The 25,866-nt window shown below is 37.9% G+C and overlaps 1 long non-coding RNA gene across 7 annotated transcripts; it reads right to left on the bottom strand.

Moving 5' to 3' along the window:
• Window positions 1-1,803: 1,803 nt before the first annotated feature.
• On the bottom strand, window positions 1,804-17,419 carry LOC148214983 (uncharacterized). 7 transcript variants are annotated; one of them, XR_015797100.1, is made up of 5 exons: window positions 15,702-15,930; window positions 12,551-12,685; window positions 11,076-11,304; window positions 6,516-9,769; window positions 1,804-3,709 (listed from the first exon to the last, which is right to left on the bottom strand). It is a non-coding gene; the product is annotated as an uncharacterized LOC148214983 (long non-coding RNA). The 7 variants fall into 7 exon arrangements; XR_015797101.1 differs by lacking the exons at window positions 1,804-3,709; window positions 6,516-9,769; window positions 15,702-15,930 and adding an exon at window positions 17,354-17,419 and having other exon boundaries at window positions 10,449-11,304; XR_015797096.1 differs by lacking the exons at window positions 1,804-3,709; window positions 6,516-9,769 and having other exon boundaries at window positions 10,449-11,304; window positions 12,551-12,713; window positions 15,698-15,883.
• Between the last annotated feature and the right edge of the window lie 8,447 nt (window positions 17,420-25,866).

Below are 25,866 nucleotides of genomic sequence, written 5' to 3'. Positions count from 1 at the left end.
CTTCTTTCTCTATTGTTTTCTTTCTTTTTCTATGTTTCATTTAATTAAAGGCAAACTTGTTTGTTTTTAATGTCTGTGCCGATCTATTATTTTATTACATTAATTAACTGCCCAAATTTCTAAACTGCCTCTAAAAAGGAGCCTATAAATATTGTAAATACATATGAGTATGTCGCACTTTATTTTTAAAAAGATGCACTAAAATTAAGTGTTTATTTTTGACTGTGCTCTGTGCTTTGACCTCATAACTGGTCATGGAGTTAAGAAAATCAGAGCTAGTCTAATTACACTGAAGATTTTTTTAAATCTCTGGATTATGTAAAGTTTCCACTCAAAATGGCATTTGCTTGGATTTGGTGCCTGAAGGATAAAAGGCTTTTTGTAAAATATTACTTCTATTTATAGTTTATAGTTTTTGCAATATAAGAGGGCAGTGGATTCCGCATTCTGTCCATCAAGAAAGCATCCAGGAAAAAAGTAATAATCAGGTTTAGTCTTCCATTGTTTAAAAAGCCATGCTATTTTGTTTCAGCTTGAGATTTTAAGCTTAAAGATTTCACAGATTCACTTGGGTTTTTTTTACCTTTGGAAAAAGATTAACTGTATACTTGCCCTCTTTGATATCCTTTTTTCATATTTTGTCATCATTAAATGTGGCTGATCTGTATATGCAAGTTGGATCTGTAACGCAGTGTTGCAGATCAAACTTGTATATACTAGCCCAAGTTACTTACCAACAATGCATCTATACAGAGACATTCACAAAGTGGGGGACAAGGAATGCCACATGCAATGTTACTTTTTGCATGAAAGATATGAACTGTATAATTTGCAGAAGTCTAATACAAATTGTGTGGCTTGTATTATTTGCACGATGACCACATGACCCATATGACATCACTGTGGTTTGTACCAGGTGTTTAAACATTTATGCAAAGGCATGACGGAATGTTCTGTATTTCACAAGCATACTCAGTACACACTGAGCTGTTTAGGGTTCCCTTGCCTCTTCAGCACTTTTCCTAAAGATTTTTTAAACTTTTCTAACACTTTGGTTTTGCCAAGCTTATTCAGACTTCCCTCTTATGGATGGACAGTGCCATTGCATAATATGAGAAGAACATTCATGTGAACAGACACTTTACCAGCAGTTTTTAAACCCTAACATGTTACCTGTTGCCCTCTCAGATGTTTTGAACTATAACCTCCAGAAATACATATTAGCTGAGAATTCTAGGAATTGAGGTCCAATATATCTGAAATTCACTTGGGGAAGTCTTGGCTAAATGAAACTAAACATCACTGAAAATCTCAGAATCAGCAGTTTCTAGTGGACTGTAGTCATTGAGACGATGAAATTTACCTTCTGCATTTCTATGGTCTATAAACGTAGGTGTGATCAAGGTCCCATCTATTAGCCCTGCTGTCAACCTGGGCATCTTCAACGGAACTTCTGCAGAAATCTACAATAGGATCCATATGCATAAGCGCTCTGCATGATCTAGAACATGTGGATATTTACTTAAAAAGTCTTTGTATGTACAACTTGAAGCTGCATGTGGTTTATGCAAGACATTGAGATAATGCTTATTGACATTTGTTTTATAGTCAGACTGGAAGATAGTGACTTGAATAATGCTATGACATAGGTGTTTATGTTATTTATTTATTTATTTGATTTATATAGCTGCCCATCTCACACTAGTGATTCTAGGCAGCTTACAGGATTAAAACACAAAAACCCATCATACATAATCCCTCCCCCCAGCACCCATGGGTAAAAAAATAACCCCACTTACCATGAATAATAACAAAGCTCATCTACCTACCTGATTCAGATGCCTGGGGAAACAGCCAGGTCTTCAATGCTTTGCAAAAGGTTAACAAGGTTATACAAGAGAGAGCTTATGAACTGCAAATTCCCCATACCATCAAGCTACTATATCACTTGACTGATTTTAACACTTTCCTGGAAAATGAAATTTAATTTTCTCTCTAAACTTTTTTTTCATGAATGTTTAATGCAAATATTCTTTAAATATTATTTAGCCCTTAAATAGTTTGTCTATTTTGCAATGGAAATAGGCTTTCACTGATGAATGTAGGAGAGATTTAAGGTTTCACTACCATTTACCAATACTTGTAGTTATTTTATACCACAGAGTGCAGTGATATTCCTGCCCATTCATTGGATTCAAGCTAGCTATGGTTTCCATCTCGACATCTGTCATTTCCAGATCACTGTTTTAATAGTTACAGAGTACATACAAGAGTACAGTTCCTTGAGTTGAGCAGATTAACGTATGTTAATTATTAATTAATGACTATATTATAATTCCAGCACAGGATAAGAATCTACAATGTCTAACAATGAGTTGCGTGATAAAAAAACCCCCTACCTATGAACATATATACCCATCACACTATCCCTTTTCAGGATAAGCTATATTACATAGGGTGCACAAAAGAAGTAAGAAATAATGAACCAAAGAGAATAAAGGCCTGAGAAAAGAAAAATAAAAAGGATGCACAGCTAAAACTAATGTCCTCCAACAACATTCATTATACATTTTTATGCTTTGTATTCAATCCATATTCACTGAGCATCCGTTCATGCTTGGCCCTATCTCCTCTTGCTTCACTGCTTTAAACTTCTTGAGTATTCTATTCTCACTGCATTTAACTTACTTTTATATTTCTTCTGACATTCCCCAAAGTGGGCAGAAGCATACTTTTAGACACAACCATTATTTCTTCTTTCAGTAGACATTCATTCCACAAAAAAGAAAGATAGTATCCATTATTTTTATATACAGCTCTTGCATATTTTAAAATTTCTTCTTCAATTTACCTATCTTTAGTAAAAATTCAGGCAACGTACACAAATTTGTCTATTTATTCTACTTTTTTCACAAATTAGAAAAATCTTTTTCTACCCTGCAATCTTGCAATCTTTTCTTCCGTTTTCCCTCTCAAACACAATTAACTTAGTTTTAGATATACTAATTTTCAAATTAATTTTCAGATCCGTTCTCCTTGTTACATTGTACAGCCTACCTAACATTTGCTGCAAATCATTTGGGTTCATTCACTTCCCTGTCTAGTATACTTCTAAGTCACTACAAGCATTCCTTATGCATTTAGGGTTCCATGACAGACGACAGGGGGAAAAGTTCACTTGAATGCTACCAGCAGTGTCCATAGCAATTTTTCTAAGGCACAGTGGAAAGGTGAAAATGATGACCACAATCTTTACCTAGGGAAGCACCTCAGCTACAGTTCTGCTTTGTCGATATAGAACTGCTACTTCACTTCCCTGCATGTTTTCATCAACTCCAGTCTGCAAGATCATCCCACCTTCATTCAGATCTATTACAGCTTTTCTCTTTTCCTTCCTTTTCACAGATATGGAATGCACCTATTTTTCTTTCCTTCATTTCATTTCTTAATTCATGTTCTTTGCCATTTACTCCTTTTAGTGTACATTCCAAGTTGCAATCTTCTATATGCCATAAGTTACTCACTCACTCTTGATGTGTCTCAGTTGTATATTACAGGACAATAGTCTGTTGATTGTACCAGCATTTAACTGGAATTTGGGATTGTGATCTTCCGGATGTTGCAGAATGGCAAAACCCATGCGCCCTAGTTAGCACAGCCAAAGGGGATGGTGGGAGATGAAGTCCAATACAATCTGGAGAGTTGCAGACTGCAATGTGACAAGTCATAACAGATTAGTTTCTGTCTCAAGAGAAAGGCAATTTCCTCTGGTTCTCAAACTAGAGTAGTACATACAACAGAACAAAATGAGATTATATCCAGTGCATTTATGACTCAATCAAGATTTCATGCTGTAGAATTAGACTATATGTTTTTGGTTTCTTCCAGTTTTTATTCTAATGCGAGTAGAAATAGTGATTCATGTAGAGGAAAATTATTTTCTAGCAATGATAATGACTAATTAGAATTCCATAGTCTTTTAGTCACCATGACCATATATTTACTCATGAATGAATTTCCATGTAGGCTTTTAACCACTATTCCACATTTTGGAATTTCAGCTGAGATCATCAGACAAGACAACCAGTAAAGCATGATACACATTCTGAGCATTTTTTTTATTCTTATCCTAATTAGTCATTTCTCAAATATAAGAAATGTAAAAGTATAAATAAATAAAATAAAATATTCAGTTATTTATTAAACCAAACACTCTACTGAATTAATTGATTAATTAATTCAGTTAATTAATTGAACCATTATCAACATAAATTACATTTAAAGAGCAAGTACTGCTTTTCTCATACAGTATTACATGATTTTATTTTGTTTCAATACCTAATAAATCTATGACTGCATTCCAGTGATTATTTTGATTACCTTTTCTCCTTTGTACTACGTTATTAATTATAAACAGATATTTTAAAATGTATTAAGTATTAATTATTAATTAATGAGAAGAAAAATCAAAACCCAGATATTCCACAGTGATTGCACTACTTTTGTAAACTACTGGAAGCTGCCTATCAAGTGTCTTCCTCTACTATTTCTAGTTGATACTATAGGTCAAAGCAGTGGGGGGACAAGAGTTGGATGAATCTACCCTTGGCCTAATTTCACATAGCTTTCAGCCTAATTTCAGAAATCCTTGGACTCAGTCTTTCAGAAAAACAATCATCTTCCCCATAACATGCTGTGTGGGGAAGAACAGAGAACAAGAAAGGCAGAGAGTGCCCCCCACTGTTTGTTTTATCTCCTTCCAGACCATGTGATGTATCCCCAACAAGCTACAGTAATTTCTAGACTAGCAAATGATAATATCTTCATAGCTTTACCCACCCACTGTTGAAGTGACAAAAATCATATTCTCATTACTGTTATGTTGATGTAACAATGGATGAATGAGTCTAGAAGACACTAGAAGGTACTAATATGGGAATGAGCTAATCCTGCAGGAATGCATCCTTCAAGAAAAAAAAAATGCTGATTTTGGAATCCTATTCATAGGGAGAATGGCTGGCCAGAGAATTCCAGAGCTTCCAAACCATAGAGCAACTTCTGGTTTGAGGGCAAGCTAGAAATACAGAAAGTCATTGGATCCTATGAATTCCAACCTTCCTCCAGTCCTACTCCCACAGAATGCTTGCTTTTACATGCTTCCTGCGTGAAGGTTTGTGTAGCATCTAGGAGAGAATCTCTAAGGCTAGGACTTTTCCTCTCAAGATGGACTTCTTTTTCCATACCCATGAAGGGAGATCCAAAGCTAAAAGTAAAATCTCCTTTGGACCTAAACATCTGAGGAATCATGGGGGGAAAGAAACACCCCAAAGATTATTCTAATCTCATGGGATCACCATTGGCAGTGACATAGTAGCACAATCCACCCCCTCTCCCACCACACACAAGATTTTCGCATGTATTTAGGTGATAGTTTTGGTGCCACAGCAAGTACCAGCTTCAGCAACTCTTCTGGCCGCCTGGCAACTGTTTTGCTTCTTCTAAGACAGTATCTCTTTCTGGGATACTGTGGGAACAAAATGTCAGCCATCCAAGACATGGTGAAAAATATTTGCCATATTCTTCTGGGCAGGGTGGGTTGTGAAGAAAAAGAAATATCTCAGGAATGCTCTCAGGGAAATGCTCTCTAAAAAAATTCTCTCTGCCAGCAGCACACTTGTGCAACTGCAGTGTCAGGTGATTTTGAGAGTGAGGTCTTTATTTTTTCCTCCCTCCCTCCCTCCCTCCCTCCCACCCTTCTTTCTGGCTCTGTTGAAGTTCATCTGAAAATGCAGCAAAGCTAGACATTTTTTTCTGAAATGCTTTGACTCTGCAGTGTTTATGAACAGTTTTCCATCTGTCTTCCCCCTTTCCTGCCAATGAACTATCAATTCCCCTTTAGAGGCATTTGAACAAAGCAAAGGATTGGTTACAAGGCAGATGAGATGTTTCCTTTTTCCCATCAGAGCGATTAAAAGGAAAGAAGGCTCTAGCAATTTCATTTCTTTTCTCCTGTTTTGTATGGAATAAAGGTAAGGTCATTTTAGCTACCCTTGCAACAGGCAGGGTTTGGGGGGCAAGGATACTCATCGAGAATCAATATCCTGCAATTCAGCACTGCAGACTAAGGGGCTTCTCTCCCATGTTGGTCCCATCTGTTTCTTAAGCCAATGTCATATATCCCAGTCCGGACTGCATTGGTTTGGCCGTGGAGTGTTTGGTCCAGGCTATGGCCACTGCAAGACCTGACTGGTCATTCCCTGCTTCTTACCCTTCCAATCTTCAGGGAAGATATGCCTTTAGGATTGTTCTTTCCTCACTAGTCCCCATTCTTTCCTTTGCTTTCCCAGATGTTTGCACACATGGATGCCTTCAGCCCCATCCCCCTTCTCATATTCTCCCCAGGGATACGAAAACAGACCCTTTTTACTTTTTCTTTCTTTCCCTTAAGGTACTATCATAGCACCAATGCTACAATAATCAAAGCTACAGGAAACAGGCTGTTCTTTAATTCCTACCTTCCTCTGTAGGTCAGTGGAAACTCTATCAAAGAAGAACTGGTAGCTCCATATCCTAGAAACAAAGTTCCTGCACTGCAACCTAAAGATGGTTTAAAAAAAAAAAAAAGAAGTAAGGAATGGGAAAGCTTTACATTACTTTGGGCTGGAGATGGGAAAGCAAAGACAGTATGCTTCATCCAGACTGGGCGGAAGCCAAAACATACCCACTGGCAGATGTGTGGGTAGTATGGAACAGCAGCTTCTAGAATTGAGGATATTAATGAACTTAATGGGCCATCGTTGGATCAATTTCAATATTATGAAAAAGCAGCAACAGCTGCCCAGCAGAAAGCATAGCAGCCAGGCAGCCCAGGAGGAAATGGCTGTCCAGGTTAGGGACCAGACGCTGGAGGGTAGAGGGTTTGCCAGGCACTGCAGCCAATCCGAGCTGGGGCTGCTCGTAGAATGGAATGAACTAGAGTGGAATGAAGTGCTGGAGATCATCTACTCTGAAGGGATCTTCGGTGAAAAGACAGCAATTGTGAATTGAAGCTGGATCCACAGGCACAGGGCGCCTTTGCATGGGCTGGAAGTGGGAGGAGGACATCATCATCTGTTCCTGCACTCAGGAAGTGGTGAGAGGCCCGTACTGGTAATGGCCAGGCAGAAAGTGCAGGTCTGACCTGAATGCCTTTCTTTGCAGTTCTCTGTTGCTCAGCTGGAAGTTAACTTATGCATATTCCCAGGCTGTTTGGGTGGCCTGAAGTCACAATTGTCACAGGTCTGCTTCAAATCATTTTGTGACGAGTGGAGACTGGAAACAATGTGAGATGGAAGTGGCCACATATCTGGTATTCGATTCTTTTGATATTTGAAAGTATACTTTGCCCCAGCAATCTGTAGGAAAACTGTTGATGGTTGAGCAGATAAAAATGATCTGATAAATGAGTGCAATTGTATTTTCCTTCCAAAGTGTATGTATTTTGCCTTCAACAAAGTGCAAATAGGACAGACAGCCTTGTCACTCCTCCAACCATCCCTTCTGCAATTCATGCCCAAGACACTTTAAAACCCCACTTTGCCATCCGCAACTGCAGATCAAAAATTCATTTAGCTGTTGCTCATTCTTTGTGACGTGGGAGCTGGCAAAGAGGATTCCTTCAGCCATGCATTGCTCAGTCCAGTCCAGTCAATAACTGAGTACAGAGAATGCCATCCAGTCAGTTCTCATTCTGTTTCAGACTCGCCAGTCACTGACTACGCTACGCTTCCCCAGAGAGTTAACAGCGTCCTGTGAAATAACAAACAGCCCTTCCTTCAAAAAAAGAAAAGTAAATACATTTCTTGCTCCTACAGACCCATGTGTATGCAGTCCATGCATTGTTCTTATGAATTTGACTGCCCGGATTTGGTGGCTGGCAAAACAGTCTTCCAATCGGCTAGTATAAGACAGTTGAAAGGAAAAAATGGTTCTTGAAACTATTAACAAATACACTGAGAATCTGAAAAACTATCTTCTCTCCATGGATCCACATCAACTCGCTGATGAAGTGTTTACCCATTGTAGCAAGTGAGCTGATTGAAATGGGGTTAAGAGGCTGGGACATGCCATGAGACTATAATGCCCAGAAACATAGGATGCACCGGCGGGAATATGAGTTTCCTGTGGTGCTCCAGTAGGAAGGAAAAAACCCTGGTTTGGTAAGGATGGCAAGGAATGTTTAGGAGCCTGAAATGGATCTGCACTGGTTTGTCTTCAGATTCTGGGGACTGTTGGGAACACGTTTAATGGCAGAGGTGAGGGAAAAATATGGCGTGGTAGGCCTTGACACCCTTTTGAAAAAGTGAAAACTCTGCCAATCAATTATTTGGGGAAAGTGGGGGCTTTGAATCTATATCGCTGCTTCATCTCTTAAGCAGAACAATTTCTACTTTTTTTAAGGGTAGGCATGCCCAATTCCATTCATTAGATATCCCAGAAAAATGGATTGCATGTTTAGTGCTTCTTATATGTGGAATTCTACATTCAGGCAGGAATGCTGGAACTGGCCAGTTGTATTCAGATTAATTATGGTAACACATGACATTTATTTCAAGGTTTGCAAATAGTAAAACATTACTGCCAGATGATAGGCCATCTAAATTACAAGGAATACAAAAGAACTAAGATGAATGTACAAAGCAGACCCTTCTAAAGTTCGGTGAGCCATCATCAATCAATCGTCTTAGAAAAGATAGCTGCAACTACTTTATCGATAAAGAGCAGAAGACCAAAAAATAAAAAAAAGGAAAAAAAAAAGAAACTGTAGTTAAAAAAAGTTTAAAAAATGAATAAAAATGCAGGACATATATTATCATAAATAATGTACAGAAATATCTGTTTATTTTAAAAGAACTAACATTTTTAGGCATTACAGTTTAAAAAAAACCCCTCACTTCTTAAGCGTACTTTTTGCAAGCTTACAAACAGTCCCATGCCCCTTGATGCATCCTGACTCAAGTCCTGTGAAAGTGTATTTGCACATATCCAATGCACGCAAGATCACGCATGTGCCATGAAATTACTCTGACTGCTGTCCTGGTCACACCTCCAACCATTTCTCATTGCCAGCAATGTAGAAGCCCTTGTCACTGCTACATCTCTTTGGAGGTAGAACTCTTTACAGGGATCTCTGCTGATTCTGAACACTACCCTAAAAGCTCTGCATGAATGGAGAAGGCTCCTCCAGCCTGTTTGACCCCAACTCTTGAGGAATGGTGTTTACTGTCTCAGGACAGCTGGTCTCTCTGGCATCCAAGAGCTCTGGGTGTGCTCTGACAGCTTTCAGCCAGCTCTTTCCTGACTGGCAAAGCGGCCGTCATGCCTGCGCTGCAGCTGTCTTTGAGATGAAGAAGCTACTTTGGGGGTGCCAGCCAGTCTGACGGCTTTGCAATAAGAGACTGCCTGGATCCGCAGTGGGCTTTTTGGAGAGAAGAACTTGTGTTGTTCTTGCTGCTGTAAGCAAAGGAAGGCTCTCTAGAGCTTGTGGGTGTCATGGCTTGAATGAAACAGTCTTTTCTTTCAACCACAACTTGGCAAACAATAGCTGATGTTGTAACATGTTCAGAGGTGACTGACACAAATCAAAACCATTGGTGGAAAACCAAAGCCAGTACTGGGAGCAGGGTGTCTTCCTCTTCCAAAACACTTCATGTTGTCAAAGACAGTGTCATTTAGTTTCCATGATCCTGCTGGGAATTGTAGTTCAGCAACATCTGAAAGGCCATAGAACCTGAACCAGAGATTGGATGCATGAGAACAACTCTCATGATGGTTTGATATGTAATAGAATGTATGTGATGTATGAGTGGATTCAATCTGAAATTGTTCCTCTATCTGAAATTTATTTTACAAAAATCTTAATTGAATATTTAAAAACAAAATGTTATATACTTTTCCATTTTGAAATTTCACTGCTTCACAGAATAAAGTATATATTTATTAGCTAATTTAATTTAGAGCCTCTCTTTCCACCAAAGAATACTGCTCAAACTACTCCAGGCAGCTGACCATCATAATTATAATAGTTTAAAAAATTAAAATGTACAATTAAACAGGACTAAACATTATTGCACAAGCACATTATGGAAGTAGGCAGCACTCATCAATTCAACAATACAGCTTAGGTTTTCCCTTTGCCTGCCTCAGTAATAGGATTTTCCTTGCTAGGGAAGACAATAGAGACAATAGGCCAGACATTCTTTAGCAAGAGTTCCAAGGTCTAGAAGGTCCTCCAAGAAGGTTGTCCTCTCTAACATCCCACCAAAGATATATTTGACAGTGGTGGGATCAAGAGAAGACCCATACATCTCCCTCCTTCCCTCCTTCCCTCCTTCCCTCCTTCCCTCCTTCCCTCCTTCCCTCCTTCCTTCCTTCCTTCCTTCCTTCCTTCCTTCCTTCCTTCCTTCCTTCCTTCCTTCCTTCCTTCCTTCCTCCCTCCCTCCCTCCCTCCCTTCCTTCCTTCCTTCCACAGTCTGCCATAATCACATACATCCAATGTATTCACATACATCAGTAGACAGACAATAAAACATTCCCAGTAAGAGACTATAAAAATAATTAATCAAAAATAGCACATCATCAATCGGGCAGTCAGCTCATCCCCTTGAAATAACTCAAGTTTTTAATTGCCTTGGAGAAGCCATTAGAGTGGGACAGATGGAATTTTGGGGTGGAGGCTGTTCCAAAAGGTAGGTAAGCGCATTGAAAAGGTTCCTCTCACAGTCTTCACACCCCTTACCTCACCAGCAGCTTCTCTCAGCATGTCCAACTCAGGCAGATAGAAATTGGGCAGAGAAGGCATTTTTACAAGTGCTCTAATTCCAGGCCATGTCAGGTTTTAACAGATACATTATTATTTAACATATGAAAGGATATAAATGTATTAGTAGAAATCCACACAAAGAGCATATCAGCATTTGGGCAGACAATAAACATAATTCAGAAAGTGATGCAGAAATGGAATAGAACAAACATAATGTCTAAAAAAAAAAGGTAAGTGTAGTGAAAATGAAATTAACTGACTTGTTTGTTCATACCTTGAATTGCCGTGTGGAAGGTTGAAAGAAAAAAGGCCAGCAACTGAAAAATGGAGGTTTTTAAATATATTAGTTATTCTATTTAACACAGTACTACAAACAGTAAGACTAGTTTGATATTCCTGAGAGGGCTTCTGGATGAATCTTTTATGATGCTTCTTTCATGGAATGTAGGGTGGGTGAATCCAAATAATGCTTTTCATTTCTTCCATCAAATCTTTTCTTACCACTAAAAAAAAAAAAAATCTGTTAAGGAAGCAAATATGGAATAGCTGTATAAAGTCTAGGAGCCTCAGTATGGAAGTATCTTATATCTCAAGAGTTTCCTCTACTATGTGCCATCAATTACACCTCAGTCCAGTTACTTCACCATGCAAGCTTATCTATAAATAACTTTTTAAAAATTTTATTATTAAATTTATATCCTGCTTTTTTTTGCTTTTGTAAAGACCCATGTCTATTTTTCTACATGTTCTCTTACCTGAAAATATGTCCCATTAAACACAATCGGTGTGTTTCTGAATAGATATGCACAGCACTGAGTCTCCTTGAGGTATGTTGTCTTTTTGTACTTATAGCATTCTGTGCTATTTGCCAGTGACAGCATTCCTAACATCTCATTATCATCACAGCCTTCCCCAGTCCATAGGGACATGGAGGTACAGGGGCTAATACCTCCCAGAATGCCCACCATTTGGCCGTGCTTTAGTCCCAACACATCTGGAAAGGGGTGTTCCCAACAGAACTTGAGGGCAGAGAGCATCCAGAGATTTCAGTGCAGCTTGTTGTGGGCTCATAGGGCTTCTTTAATTATTTTCATGGAAGAAAAGGGAAAGACTAGGCCGCCAATTTAGAAACAAGAGTATCAAGCACACAGTTACATGACTTTTTGCCTGACAAATAGCCACTTCCTAAAGCAGCAGAATAGAGACCTTGCTGTTCTAGACTGTGAAAGGCTACACTTGCTGGGCACTCGCTCTGGTGAGCTTCGCATGGTTCTAGCATCCAGTCTAAAACAAAGGCTCCCTTTCTGAACAGCAGGAGGGAAATTGTTGTCTTGCCTCCAAGGATAGAGTGTGTCTGCCTTCTTTCGCTAAGGATATTTACTTTTGCTAAAGCCACTGGCATTCTCGCAGCCTTAACAGCTGCTTCTGATAATGTGCTTTAATTGAACAGGTTTACTGTCTTCTTCTCCCCTCTGCTCGAAGAATGAGCTTTGCATCCTGAGGGGAGCAGGAGAATGAACACTTAAGAGCACTGACTAACAAGAGCAACACATTCATTGTTGAAACAAGAGGCCAGTTGGTTGGGCATTTGAGCACAGTGTTTACATTAGCCCAATATGAAGGGCCCGGCTTTAATCCACAGCTTGTTGCCAGGTGGCATAGAAATTAATCTTTGCTTTACTCAGGGTGTTAGTTGTGCTATTTTTAAAGGCTTGCAGACCAGGGAGGCAAGCTAGAAGAAGTGCTTACATGTGCTTCCACTTTATGGCATTGTGGCACTAGAGTCTGACAACAGCTTTTCTTTTCTCTTAAAATGCTTGCGTTCTACCAACTCTCCAGCATCCTGTAGTCTCTGGAGACTTTTTTCTTCTCTGTAACTGTGTCCTTTACAAATAGGAGCAGAAGAGGTTAGCTGGAAGAAAGAACAATAAATAAGCCCCAGCAAACCCAACCAATGCCAATCCCAATTTTCCTATATATTTTTATTTCTGTGGAAAAATACAATAGTTTCAGAACAAATCATGTGAAAGAGATATAGTTGGCTAGTAATAAGTGACTCCAGCAGAAAACCCATTGTCACGATCTAGGTTTAGCTATAAACCAAATGTTATTTATTACTATGTTTAATTACACACAAGCATAGCCCTCAAAATCACATACACTATATCTGAACTTTTCCTTGTGGAGCTCAAGGTGGCTTACACGTGCACACACCTCACTTTATGCTTAGAACAACCTTGTGAGATAACTTCTACTGAGAGACTAGCCTAAAGTCAGTGAGTGGGCCTTGAACCTGAGTCTTCTAAATCCCAAGCCAGGACCTTAAATCCCACACCATGCGGGCTGATTTAAGCAGGACTTTTCTTTTGTTCTCAGTTACATGAGACTAAATGCATCCTACAATCCCCAGTCTATAGAAGTTGTGCAAGAGTGGAACTCTGCTGTTGCATTTGGACTACATTCTCTGCCTCAGACTAGATCAAGCAATTCACACACGCAAGTACTGGCAAATTACCTACTGAAACTATATATCTGAACTTCTGCCCATATATAGCTTGTCTGATTTCTTGTTCAGCACTATCTCATAAGATGTCATCTAATTCTCAGGTTTCTTTACTTTTGGGATGGCAACAAGCCAACAGGGTTGCTTTCTTTGATATTCTAGTGAACCTTTCTTCTATCAGCTCTTGCTTGTAATAAGAGCTGCTATTTAATTTGTGCCACAGACCCACAGAACCCTAAAAGGCAAATAGGCATTAGCTTAACTCAAAAGCAGTGTCTTTGTCAACTCTATATCCCACAATGAATATCATGAACGTCATGCATTATAGACTTCTTTTTTAAAATAATTTTTATTGAAGAAGTTTTTCAACAGAGTTAAAAACAGTACAAATTTTGGATTAAAGAGGAATAAAGAAAGGTAATAAGAAAGTGAAAAACAAATAGAAAAGGGGGGAAAAAAGGAAAAGAAAGATTCTAAAGAAGCTGTTTCCGATCTTGACAGCGGTTATAGATACATTTATATTTTACCCTCTGTCTCTAAGGTAACATCATACTTTCCTTCTTTCCATAAGCTAGCCTTTCTAATCTTCAAACCAATAAATCACAAGTTCATTTTTCTCTTTTTTCAGCAAAATGTCCATAAGGATTTCCAGTCACTAATATATGTAATAGTTAATCTTTCTCTAATCAAAAAAGTTAATTTTGCCATCTCTGCTAGTTCTGTCATCTTCACCAACCATTCCTCCATTGTGGGTATTTCACAGTCTTTCCATTTTTGTGCATATAATAGTCTCACAGCAGTAATCATATATAAAAATAATCTTCCATGGCTCTTTTCTAATTGACTGTCAATTAATCTCAGCAAGAAAAGTTCTGGTTTCAGTTGAATATTGATCTTTAAAATTCTTTGTATCATTATATGTACCTGAACCCAAAAATGTCTGGCTTTTTTACAAGTCCACCAGGCATAATAAAATGACCCATGTTGTCCACATTTCCAACATAAATCTGAAGTACTTTTATACATTCTAGACATTTTTTATGGAATCATATACCAACAGTACATCATTGTATAAAAATTCTCTTTTAAGTTATAACATAATGTAAATTTCAATCCTTTTAACCACATATTTTCCCACTGTTCCATCGATATGTGATGTCCAAAGTTCTTAGCCCATTTTAACATACAGTCTTTCACTTGTTCTCTTTCCATTTCAAATTTCAATAAAAGTGTATACATTTTAGCAATTACACATTCATAATTTGTACATAGTTCAACTTCAGATTCTGTCTTTTGCTGCTCAATTCCAAATGTCCTATTGTCTACCTTAAATCTTTCTCTTAACTGTGCATACAAAAACCATTGAAAACTAAATCCCTCTGCACTCTTGATTTCATCTTATATTCTCCTTGTTCCTGTTCTAAGAACTCTCAATAAGTTAACCATTTTTCTTTACCTACCATTTCTTTCCTATAAAATGCTTTTTGTGTGGGACCCATAAAGGCATTTTTGGACACAGTCTGGGTTTGTATCTGTTCCATATTCTCAATATGGCACTTCTAATATAATGATTCTTAAAATCTACATTAACCTTAACTTTATCATAACCATAGAAATCACCTCATCCAAAACTCAGATCGTGCCCTTCTAATTCTAAAATGCATTATAGACTTCTTAAGTGTTGAGCTTCTTTCAGTCTGGTATTTATATTATTTTATCAATGTTATATTAGGAATATGTTTTACTGATATTTTATTACTATGTTCTATAAATTATATAATGCCTTCAGAAAGTAGTTTATGATGCATTTAATTAATTGCATAAATACCTAATAAAAGTCCGTAAAGAAGCTGAGCATAAGGCTGTCAATACCATAAAAATATTTCCCAGACTCAGGGACAGGAATCACCTTTGAAGGCACTAAAAATTAGCACATGGAAATGAAAGGCACTTTGACAAACATTTGCTGCCGCAGTTTTCCAGAGAAACGTGAACTGTTCCCACAGTACTTTCCTAGGTTTCCCATGAAGCTTTTTCAGAAAAACAAAACAAAACACAGCGTCCTAGGAAACCAAAAAGTGGGTGATCTACAGTACTTCGAATTCAGTAAGATAGTTAAGAAAGCCATTTCTTTATTTCCGATGTAGCCTGTTTTGTGGCTACATCCTCTGGATGGTTTGCCACCACCTGCTTGTTTGTTTATTCAAATGATTTTCTGACCCAATGGCCACATTACTTCTCCCTGAGGCATCGCTGCTTTTCACAAGCCCAAGCATGTGGTCTGTAAGAATGAAGAGACTTCCCTAAATAGCTACTTCATAATGGCCTTGTGATCTGCCCCTTCCTGACAGCCTCTCAACTTGAGGGATGATTAATTATAATATATTGTTTACCCACATACTGCTTGCATGCTTCCTGATGAAATCTTCCAGCAGTGTCACTCTCACTTCATTCCTCCTGGCAGGTCTGTTTTCCCATTGGGGGTGGGAGGGGGTGGTTTTCACCAGTTCATCTTCCTGCCCAGAGCTGAGTAGAGGTCTAGCATCAAAGCTGATTGCTTCTGGGTGGGGACTACGTCTGAGTGAGAAGAAAACTCAGCAGGTCCTGGTGCAATGCTGAGATTCCTGGCTCTAGTCCACTCCAGGACTCTGAGATTAGAAAAGAGCCAGTAGTGGACCGGAAGTTCAGGGACTACACAATGTCTGTCAAAAATTAAAACTGCCCATTCCCATGTACAATGCCTTAATCTTAGATTTGTCTGAACAATAGAAGAAAGCTGGCATTCTAAAATGAATAAGAAACAGATGAATAATGGAGTCCTTTACTCTGAGAGCATTTAAAAATAAACTTGTGCTTTCAATTGTTTGCACTTGAGTCACACTTACAGATATGGGCATTCTCGTGGTATTTCAAGGAGAAAACATTAACATTTCCTTGCAATTTTTTGAAAATTCTCTTCCTCTGCAAAAGAACCTTCCTTTTTTCAATGTTATGTTCCTGATACCTGAGAATTTCTTCCAAATTTCTCTTGATGGATTTCTGAAGTGGAAGCAGCAGAGGAAATGTTGGTGGTGATGTTGCTGTTACCATCTTTCCACCACAGGAAAGTCCCCTGGTTGTCCACTCTTCCCTAAAAGGACTCTTAGAAGGTGTTTTCCCAAACCATTGTTAGCCAGAAATGATTAATAACTCCTTTCCTAATAAATCCAATTTCTCTTGCAGAAACTTGTTCCAATATATCTGCTTGAAATTTAGTAGTTTTATCTCTCCCAAAGGGTAAAGGAGACCTACAAATGTCATCTAATTCATCATTTTTGAGTGGCTGTGCTCCAGGTCCCTGTCATGGAGAAAATGTGTGGTTGCTAGGAGTCAACATTGACTTGATGGCACTTAATCAATCAGTCAGTCAGTCAACATTTCACTCTGTTGTTCATTCATACATTTGACCATTTTAAAGAAGATACAATTAATTGCCACATGAAAATGTTTACATAAATAAACAAAAACAGCCATACAGCAAAATCCTTGGCAGGTTTTCCTAGAAATAAGTCCTCCTTGTCCAGTGCGATCTACTTCCAGGTGTACTATAATTGTACAAATATAAATACAATATATTATATATTTTGCATGCTATTGCACATTTGGAATGATAATATACTTTACTCACATTTTCCCCTAAATGTGAAATTTCACAAAATTCCCCAGTTGTGAGTTTAAGCACATTGATTAAGGAATGAAAACATCCTTAGCCAAAGGAGGATTCTTATTTATGAGCTGGAGTTCACCACTGATTCATCTTTGCAACATTCCCATTGCAAAACAAAAGGGATCATGGACAGAGCGTCAACCAAATACTGTATATCTAAATAAAAATAGGAGAGAGTTTGTGAAGGAATCCATCTTTCTCCTAGTAGCTGTACTAACCTGTGTGTTTGTATGTTCCTAAAGGATAAAAAATGTATAAAGGAGGCAAAATACTTTTATATATAACATATACATATACATATACATATACATATACATATACATATACATATACATATACATACACAAACATATTCTTTTTCTCTTCTGTGGCTCCCATTGCAATCCCTTGTGCCTGCACACTATTCTTTTGTCCTTCATCAGCCTTGTACTTAGTTACAGATGGAAAATATTAGCTCTGGTTTACAAAACATGGCCCAGTTTCCTTTAACACCGCACAGGTTGAACAAATCTGTCATTTGAGTAGGGTGTCTATTCTGCAGCCAATTTTGTAATCTACAAGCAATGTGACCCTAAGAAAGGAATCTTGGGTTAGCAGCCAAGCTTGGAAAATCCCTGTTTAGCACAATTGCTGCCAAAACGATCTCACTTGATATTTGCAATATTCATTTTGGATTTGGTGGAACTTCTGCACTATGCATAGTGATAATACCTGTTTTGGAGTTAACTTGTAATGGCCTTAAGATAGATTTGGACAAGGCATAGCTTCATAAGATTTGTGAGTGATTTTTTATAGTTCACTTTGCTTAAACGTCAGTTTAATTTTTACAATTAGTTCTCATATCACAAAAAGAATAAAGATTAATTTAAGACATAAAATATTGTCCCAGACCAATTTAGACTTGTAGTCCCTAGCATGAAGGTGAGTTCAACTCATCTAGATATTTTAAAAGGTAAGTCCAGTTAATTATAATTATTGTTATACTGAATCTCAGCATGTAACTTTTTACTTAAATCATATTAACAATAAACAGTACAGTTATTTTTTACTGTAATACTCAATTTGAAAAATAGTACATTTTTTTTTTAGCCAAACACCCTAATAGTTTAAGGAAAAAATATTCAGAAATAATTTTAGGGGAATATATACTCCTGTAGTCAGGAATAAGGTTATATTTGTCAGTTATTGACTTTGCACATAGTTCTTGTTTTATGCTTGCTATAGTGTATAGTAATGACCTGCATTATGGAAGCAATGGTCAACAACTGGAGGGATAGATTCTCCTTGAGTTGGATGATATCCCTGAGTAGTTTATCTACCCAAATTCCAATAACCATTCAAGATCTTTATCTAATATCCTATATCCAGTTGAAGATACCTAGGACTGAACCTGAGTTCCTACTCATGCAAGACATGTTCTATAAGACTGGAAATGGCTATTTTACAGTTAAAGTTCCAATGTAATCCCAACCTAATTTAATTCTCCTAGAATTGTATAGGACATCTCACAGTCACAAAATTGTCCCCAGAATGTCTGCAAAAGTTGCAGCTAAATTGTAGGATTTAATGTGACAGAAGGAAAATTGATTGAATACATAGGGAGATCACATTTATGATTTAAATTAAAATTAAATCAAAATTCATTTTTATCCTCATTCCAACTTTTTTGTCCTGCCCCTGTCCCTTTGAAGTGCTGTCTTCTCTCCTCTCTCTCTCTCTCTCTCCCTCTCCCTCTCCCTCTCCCTATCAGATTTGTAAAGTTACCCCTCTTACAGTTTGTGACTCTGGGCAACAAACTATAAAAATCTAGAAAAAAAAATATATTTTTTAAAAAAGAAATAAATGCGATACAAAACCAAAATAAACAAACAAAAACAACATATAATCAACACATAACTAAAGCTGGCAATAATTGTAAATGCTCCTGCCAGAACTGGCTCATCTGTTGTTGTGGTCTTATGGCTCTAGAGAAGGCCAATAGGGTTGGGACCATCCAAACCTCAGGGGATGGCTCATTCCAAACAGTAAGTGCAACAGCAAAGAAGGCATGTCTCTGGTGCCCCATTAGATGGCATTGCTTCGAAAAAGGGACCAGGAGCCTGTCCACCTTATGTGATCTTGTGGGACAAGCAGAGACAACTGGAAAGAAACAGTCTTGCAAGTAACCCGGTCCTGTGCCATGTAGGGATTTATAGATGATACTGCAACCAGGACCTCGAATTGTTCTTTGCAGTTCACAAAGTAGTCGTGTTAAATGGGCATACTGAGGCATGCCCATCACTCCCTGAGCCACTGCATTCTGGACCAGATGCAGCTTCCGGGTGGTTTTCAAAGGCAACCCCATGTAGAGTACTTGGCCTTTACTGTCCTTTAGTTCATAGTGCTGATTTTAACATTGGTTTATTTTACAACGCTGCCCTACAATACAATAACATTGGGGAAAGGTTTAGAGCTCCTTACATAAGATCTGGATTAGGGTTCTGCTTGAAACTCAGTGTCTTGGCCATCCTGAGGATTAGTTCCAGAAAGTGGCATACCTTGGGATCAACAGGAGTTCCAGTACCCTGCTGTTAATATATAAAAAAGGTTCCAAGAAGATTTAGATGCAGTTTCATCTAAATCTCAGTTATCCTGTCCTATCTCTTTCAACTTAGGGGATCCACTGGTGTCATATTGACAGGTCCTCTAAACCTTTGAATTAGCACTGCTTTTCCTTAAAGTTTTCTTTTTAATTACATATCTTTACCTGACAATTTAATGTGTGCATTTTAGACTATAAAAGTGAACAATGACATTGTGTTTGCCCAAGAGGATCATTTACAGTCAAGGCTTATGTTCAAAGACCAGACCACCTTTGTTAACTAAATATGCTCTGCACTGAATTTTTCATCCAGTGATGACTTCTGCTCTGTCCATGAACAATGTTTTTCTCTTTCTTTTGTTCAGATACTCATGAATTTTAATTGTTTGGAATTCCATATGCTTTGCAGGTTGAAAAGTCCCTCTAGTTTTATTTCTGCACATAATATACATTTCAGTATTAAAGCTATACTACTAGCCCTTCATGAATTACTTTTTTGCCTGATTATTTTTTTAACTACTTCGGTTTTATGTAACATTGTTTCTAATGGCATTTTAGAAGCTTAGACTTCCATTTTCTGTTTTTTTTCTTTTTTAAGGAAAACTGCATAAGTCTTCTTTCCAATAATTGCTTTTTATGTTATTTCATATGATGTATACTTATTTCTCATAAAGAAGTAAATTATTATACTGCAATTACAAAAATCATAAAGAATTGCCTTTTAAAGATCTGTTCAAAATTGCTCTTCAGTGATTATATACTTTGTTTAATTAATCATAATATTCTTTTCCTCCAATCCTACTTTTACAGCCCTCTTCTATAATGCGCTTTCCTGAGGCAGCAGCAAAAAGGGTCAAGTACTCAAGCCTTTGTATATGGAACAAAGGACCAATGATTCTGTCACCCCAATCCTGGGATTCAGCTTCAATTCCTTGAATAATTTCATCTTGCATATTTTATGGTTAGGTTAATAAAAACACCATTAATTGTAAGAGTCTATTTTATGAATGGTAACTGGGTGAATTCACCAAGAGATAATTTTAGTCTGTGTTTAAATCTCCTTTGTGCATATCAATTAGGAGGTGGCCTCAAGTTTGAGCCACACTCTTGAACATATCTGGTAACAGCTCACACAAACATTCCAAACAATTATTTTACTTCTGTCAGTCAACAGGGAATAATATCCAATCACACTGGAATTTTACAGAGAAGGAGGATGTAAGACAGAACTGACAGAAAAGGGTGAGGGAGGGAGGAAGGGACAGGCTTCTAAGAAGCATCCATACAACACATCTTCAAGTACTGAATGTACACAAAAACCTATCTAATGATAGATGTATCATTCTAAGATTTACTTCTAATATTAAATCTAGTTCCTTTAGACACTTCTTTTTCTTTCAAAAGGGAGAGGTCAGTCATTTGTCAGTTCAAGGTGAAGTATCTTCCTTTCCTACATAGATTCTGCCCATCTGACTCAGTCAGAGGACATCTCCTAAGGGACCCCCCATGAGGAGATGCAGCAGCAGGAGACCCCATTATGAGTGTTCTTTGTGGCAGATCCCCTCCTATGGAATACTTGGCCTCCTAAAGAGAGGAGAGCCCCCACTCTCATGGCCTTCTGGAGGCTTGTAAAAACCTGGCTTTTCCAGAAGCCATCTGGGGGGTGACTATGGAGCCAAAATCATGTATACATTTGTTATGTATTTATTATATACTTATTTTTGTAGTGTTAATCATTAATATAATGTATCATTTATTATTGATATCTTAACACTTGTAAATTGCCTAAAGTTCACTTGGATTGATGCAGTGGACAAATAAATAAATATCGTTTCTAATGACAATAAAAGTCAAAGACAAATACTAAACAGTATGAGATTATATCTGTAAGAACAAGTATTCCCGTACAGATAATAGTAGGATATTTTGGAATATTCAGGGTCAGATCATTTGAAAACTTCAAATGCATATTTTACCAAACAACTTATAAAATCATTTATTGGGAGAAGCAGCAAATGCTACTCACAGGGCTTTCGTATCAACTAATTTGCTAACAGGGCACTAACTCAGCGTACAGAAGCCCATGTAAGTGGTGGTAGAGAAGGGCTGAAGGAAAATCTGCTGTTAGTATTTCTATTGGGGTAATGGCTGACTGGTCAACAATGTTGTACCAGTATAGTAAAAAGGAAAAATTCTTTCTTTGGGATCATTAAAAAAGGAATTTAAAAATAACACTGTTATTTTTACACAGTGTGTGACCACATGAGAAATGTAGCGTGCAATTTTCAAAAAGGCACTGTACAATTGAAAAAAGATGATAAAAGAAAAAAAAGCCAATCAAAATTATCCGGGGCCTAGAGCAAAATGTCTGGGTCTTTGTAATTTGGAGGGAAAGTCCTCAATATAGTTGGAGTTTGGTAGAAGTATATATCACTGTGAAGAAAGCATGGAGGCCTAATTAGGTTTACTCAGAATTAAATCTCATTGGGTGGGTTAATACATTATTACATAGAGCCATGTTTTGCTTAACTATGGTTTGCTAGGAAATCCTTAAGAGCTGGGCTCATATATTACCCTAAGCCATAAACCACTGTTTGCAAACAATGTCTGGGTCCATAGAGCATGCTAAGAAAAAAACCAAACCACCTACATTATGGGTTGGCTTGATATATGAACTCAGTTGAGTGCAACTTGTTCTCTATTAAATATATTTAGGATTACAATTATTCTTCAGGAACACACATCATTCCTAAAGTTTCCTATGCAGGAATATATATACACATCCAGACTATGCTATGATAAGGCCTGTTAAAGGCCATGCCAAAATGGATCTTAGTTAAAGGCCATGCCAAAGTGGATCCATAGCCAATGGATCTTACTTATTCTGTAATACTTATCTACCTGGGAAATAATCAGAGAAATTAGCTACCACTCTTGTGCTATCTTTTGCTCACTGTTTGCTCACTGTTTCATCCTGCCAGTCAGCTTATAACTGGATCTCAGCAATGCATCTCTAGCACATTGGTATACTAAACTGATCAGTGAATGAGTGAGGGTGAGGGGTAAATTTCAAGCTGCAAGCCATCAGCAACTGTCAGCCATCTCAACAAATCAAGCAGACATCTGTGCTTTATCAAACAAGAAGCATTTCTTCCCTTCACTCCCTATATTAATCTCTACTAGTCCTGCCACAGCTTTCATTTCAAAAAGCTTGGCATTATATCTTATGCAGAAAAAGTAGCCGGATTGAGCTGCAGCTGGTTCTGAGGACACCCTTTGAAATCTGAGAATATCCCAAAGATATTGTCATGCTTCCTTCAAGCTGCTGTTAAAATGAGGAACGGTGCTAATTACTCGAGTGGGGGAGGGATGAGCCTTTCTGGTGCTTTCAATTGAGTTACATTGGGAGAGGGTTTTCCACCCCCCATCATCTGCCTTTCCTTCTGTAAACCAACTCAAGGTTGCTTTAAGTGGCCATTAAAGGCCATTGATCTGGAAACAGAACACACGTGCCAACCACCCTTCACATATCCATTTACTGCCCAAGTTGTCAAATGATGACATGATTGGGTACTAAGGAACCCCCATGTTTTGTCTTCAAGGATGTCATTTCACTTGGAACAATCATATTGTCAAATGGGCAGAGCATCAACAACTGAAGTCTCAGCATGGTAATTCTCACTAGGACTTACTCCCAAGTAAGTAGGTCCTGAACAATGGCCTTGACTGTTTTGAAAGATTAGAGGAGGATACTATCTCTGCTGACATCACAATGCTACTGTATATACATACAGTACTACTATGGGGGAAACCTTGCTTTGTTACTATTTTTGCCTAATAATATACCAAATTCCAAATCGTTAGGGATTGCTTTTAACAATACAAAGTCATTTTTTATAAATAAATAATCATGCTAGTCGTGGATCTCTTTCCCAGTATGCCAGGGAATGAAAGCCTACCTCATTTTATAAAGTAGTAAACTTTTTAATATTCTGATTCATATCATTGCCTTCTCCAATTTCACCAAAACAGATGAGAACATGCATAGATAATCTAATCTATCTAAAGCTACTGCATATAAACAGGCAGCAAATCCCATACTCATTCACACTGATGATGTTACCTAGTTAGGTAATGAAACGTCTGCAAGCAAAAGCCAAGCTCAGAGAGCACCAAGAATTCCATAATCTTATGAAATCAGTAATAAAACTAGCAAGTCAAGTAAGAAATCTGGTACTCTCTGAAGAGTAATTTCCTGTTGGGAACAGGTGGTTGAATAAAGAGATTCTAATCCCCTAAATGATACATTGACTGTATTCATACAACACATAGAACACAAAATCCAGATTGCCACTAGATGGCATCAAAGAGATATAGAAAACTTTATTTGATGTGTGGTTACAAATATATGGACAATCACTAGAACACAGTTAGACTTTTCTATATCTCTTTGGGGCCATCTAGTCATTGTCCAGATTTTTGCAGCCCAAATCTTGTAGCTGCAAAACTTCTAGGAACTATCCTAGGAACCATGTTTGCTGAATTAACTGAGTTGGATAGTTTCGCATGACACATTGGACCATAAATGAATCATACTGACTGAATTTATGCAACAACACAGTGAACCACAAACAGTCCAACCCCATTTTAGCCTAGCATACATTGCTGGGATAAAGGATCCTCAAAGGCATGCAAGCTTTCTTGGCTGCTAGGTACCGAAGACCCATTTAAGTAGGACTCCTCATGAGGAAAGATGTATTCAAGATTAGTCCTTCTCTTCAAGGATCTCTCTGTTGGATGAACTTGCCTGGAACTTTGAAGACTGAAGCTTAAAGGCGTACAGATTGAGAATCTTAACTGTTGAATCAATGTCTGTTTTTTAGCCTTTCCTTTGAGGGCCTTATTTGTTGTTCTTTTATTGTGCTTGACCTAGTCAGGATAAAATACAGCTTCATCCCAGCAAATCAATACATTGAGACTGTTATGGTCTAAAAGTTTAATTAAAAAGGGAAAATATGTTTCTTCTCTCTTAGAAACCTTTATGAAACAAATATGATAGTTTTTCACAGTTGTTGTTATCATCTGTTAAATGGACTGTCAAAAAATGTATATGAGGATTGGTATCCAGACTGTAAGCCCTCCTAAAACTGTGGGATTTATTTTTCAATAAAGGCTTGTTATTTTTTAATCCAGTATTTAAATTGATATGGCTGCCCACTTGATATGCAACATCATTGTACTAGGCATTAGAACAGTGTTTTTCAAACTTGCAACTTTAAGATGTGTGCACTTCAACTCCCAGAATCCCCCAGAGAGCATGCTGGCTGGGGGATTCTGGGACTTGAAGCCCACACATCTTAAAGTTGCCAAGTTTGAAAAACACTATGTTAGAGAAAGTTGGCATTCTGTTAGTAATAGGATCAAGCTCTGACTTCCCAGGCCACTTTTTTTTAATATGGCTTTCCTTTGGAGCAATCTGGAAATCAGTATAAAAGATAAAACCTTAAATGATGCAAGGGCTGTTAAGTAACCAACATTTAGCAAACTTTTGCAGTATGTAGTTCTATACATAATATTCCTTTTGAAAACAGCCTACAGCTTCAAGTGGTATCAAATATGGTTTTGAGAATACTAAGTGGTCCTGGGTATTATGATCTTGGATGAAACCCAACAGATGTTCTGTCAATAGAAACCTTCCATCAGCACAATAGGAGGAAGGCAGTGTTCAGCTTTTCCCTTTTTGTAGGCTATTTTGTCCCACCAAATCTGCTCAGGAAATTTGGACAGCCCTCTGGAAGTTACAAGAACTGTTGAAAATGCCTCCTCTCTCTATTTTGTTGACAGAAACCTTGTGTTGATGGAGAGACATTATCTGGATTCCAGCAGCTGTGTCAGTGCTTCATCACCTTCACGAGAGCTACCAGATCATGGCTACAAAAATGAGGACTGCCATTAGATGGCAGCAAAAAGATTCAGAAACTGTGATGCCATGTTCAGAATTCTGCAGCTGAGATCTGGTAGATTTTCAGTCCATTTTGGGATCCAAACCAGAGATCTGCTTTTGACTTTTAAAGTCCTTTTCACCTGAGAACTGAACTCCTTCCTACATGCAGACACTTAAATTCTGAGTTTGGCATCTGAGTCTCTTCTCCAACAGCTGCTGCCTAATGAAGAATGGCAGGTGGCAACCAAAGAAAGGAGCTAATTAGTACAGGTAGTCTTCACTGAACATCCACTTGTTCAGCGACCATTTGAAGTTACAATGGAGCTGAACA

This window comes from Python bivittatus, unplaced genomic scaffold (genome assembly GCF_059951505.1).
Source record: "Python bivittatus isolate LINGU-HERP-01145 unplaced genomic scaffold, Pbiv_v1 ctg000480_np1212, whole genome shotgun sequence".
NCBI lineage: Eukaryota > Metazoa > Chordata > Lepidosauria > Squamata > Pythonidae > Python > Python bivittatus.
This window is presented reverse-complemented; position numbering and strand designations above follow the sequence as displayed.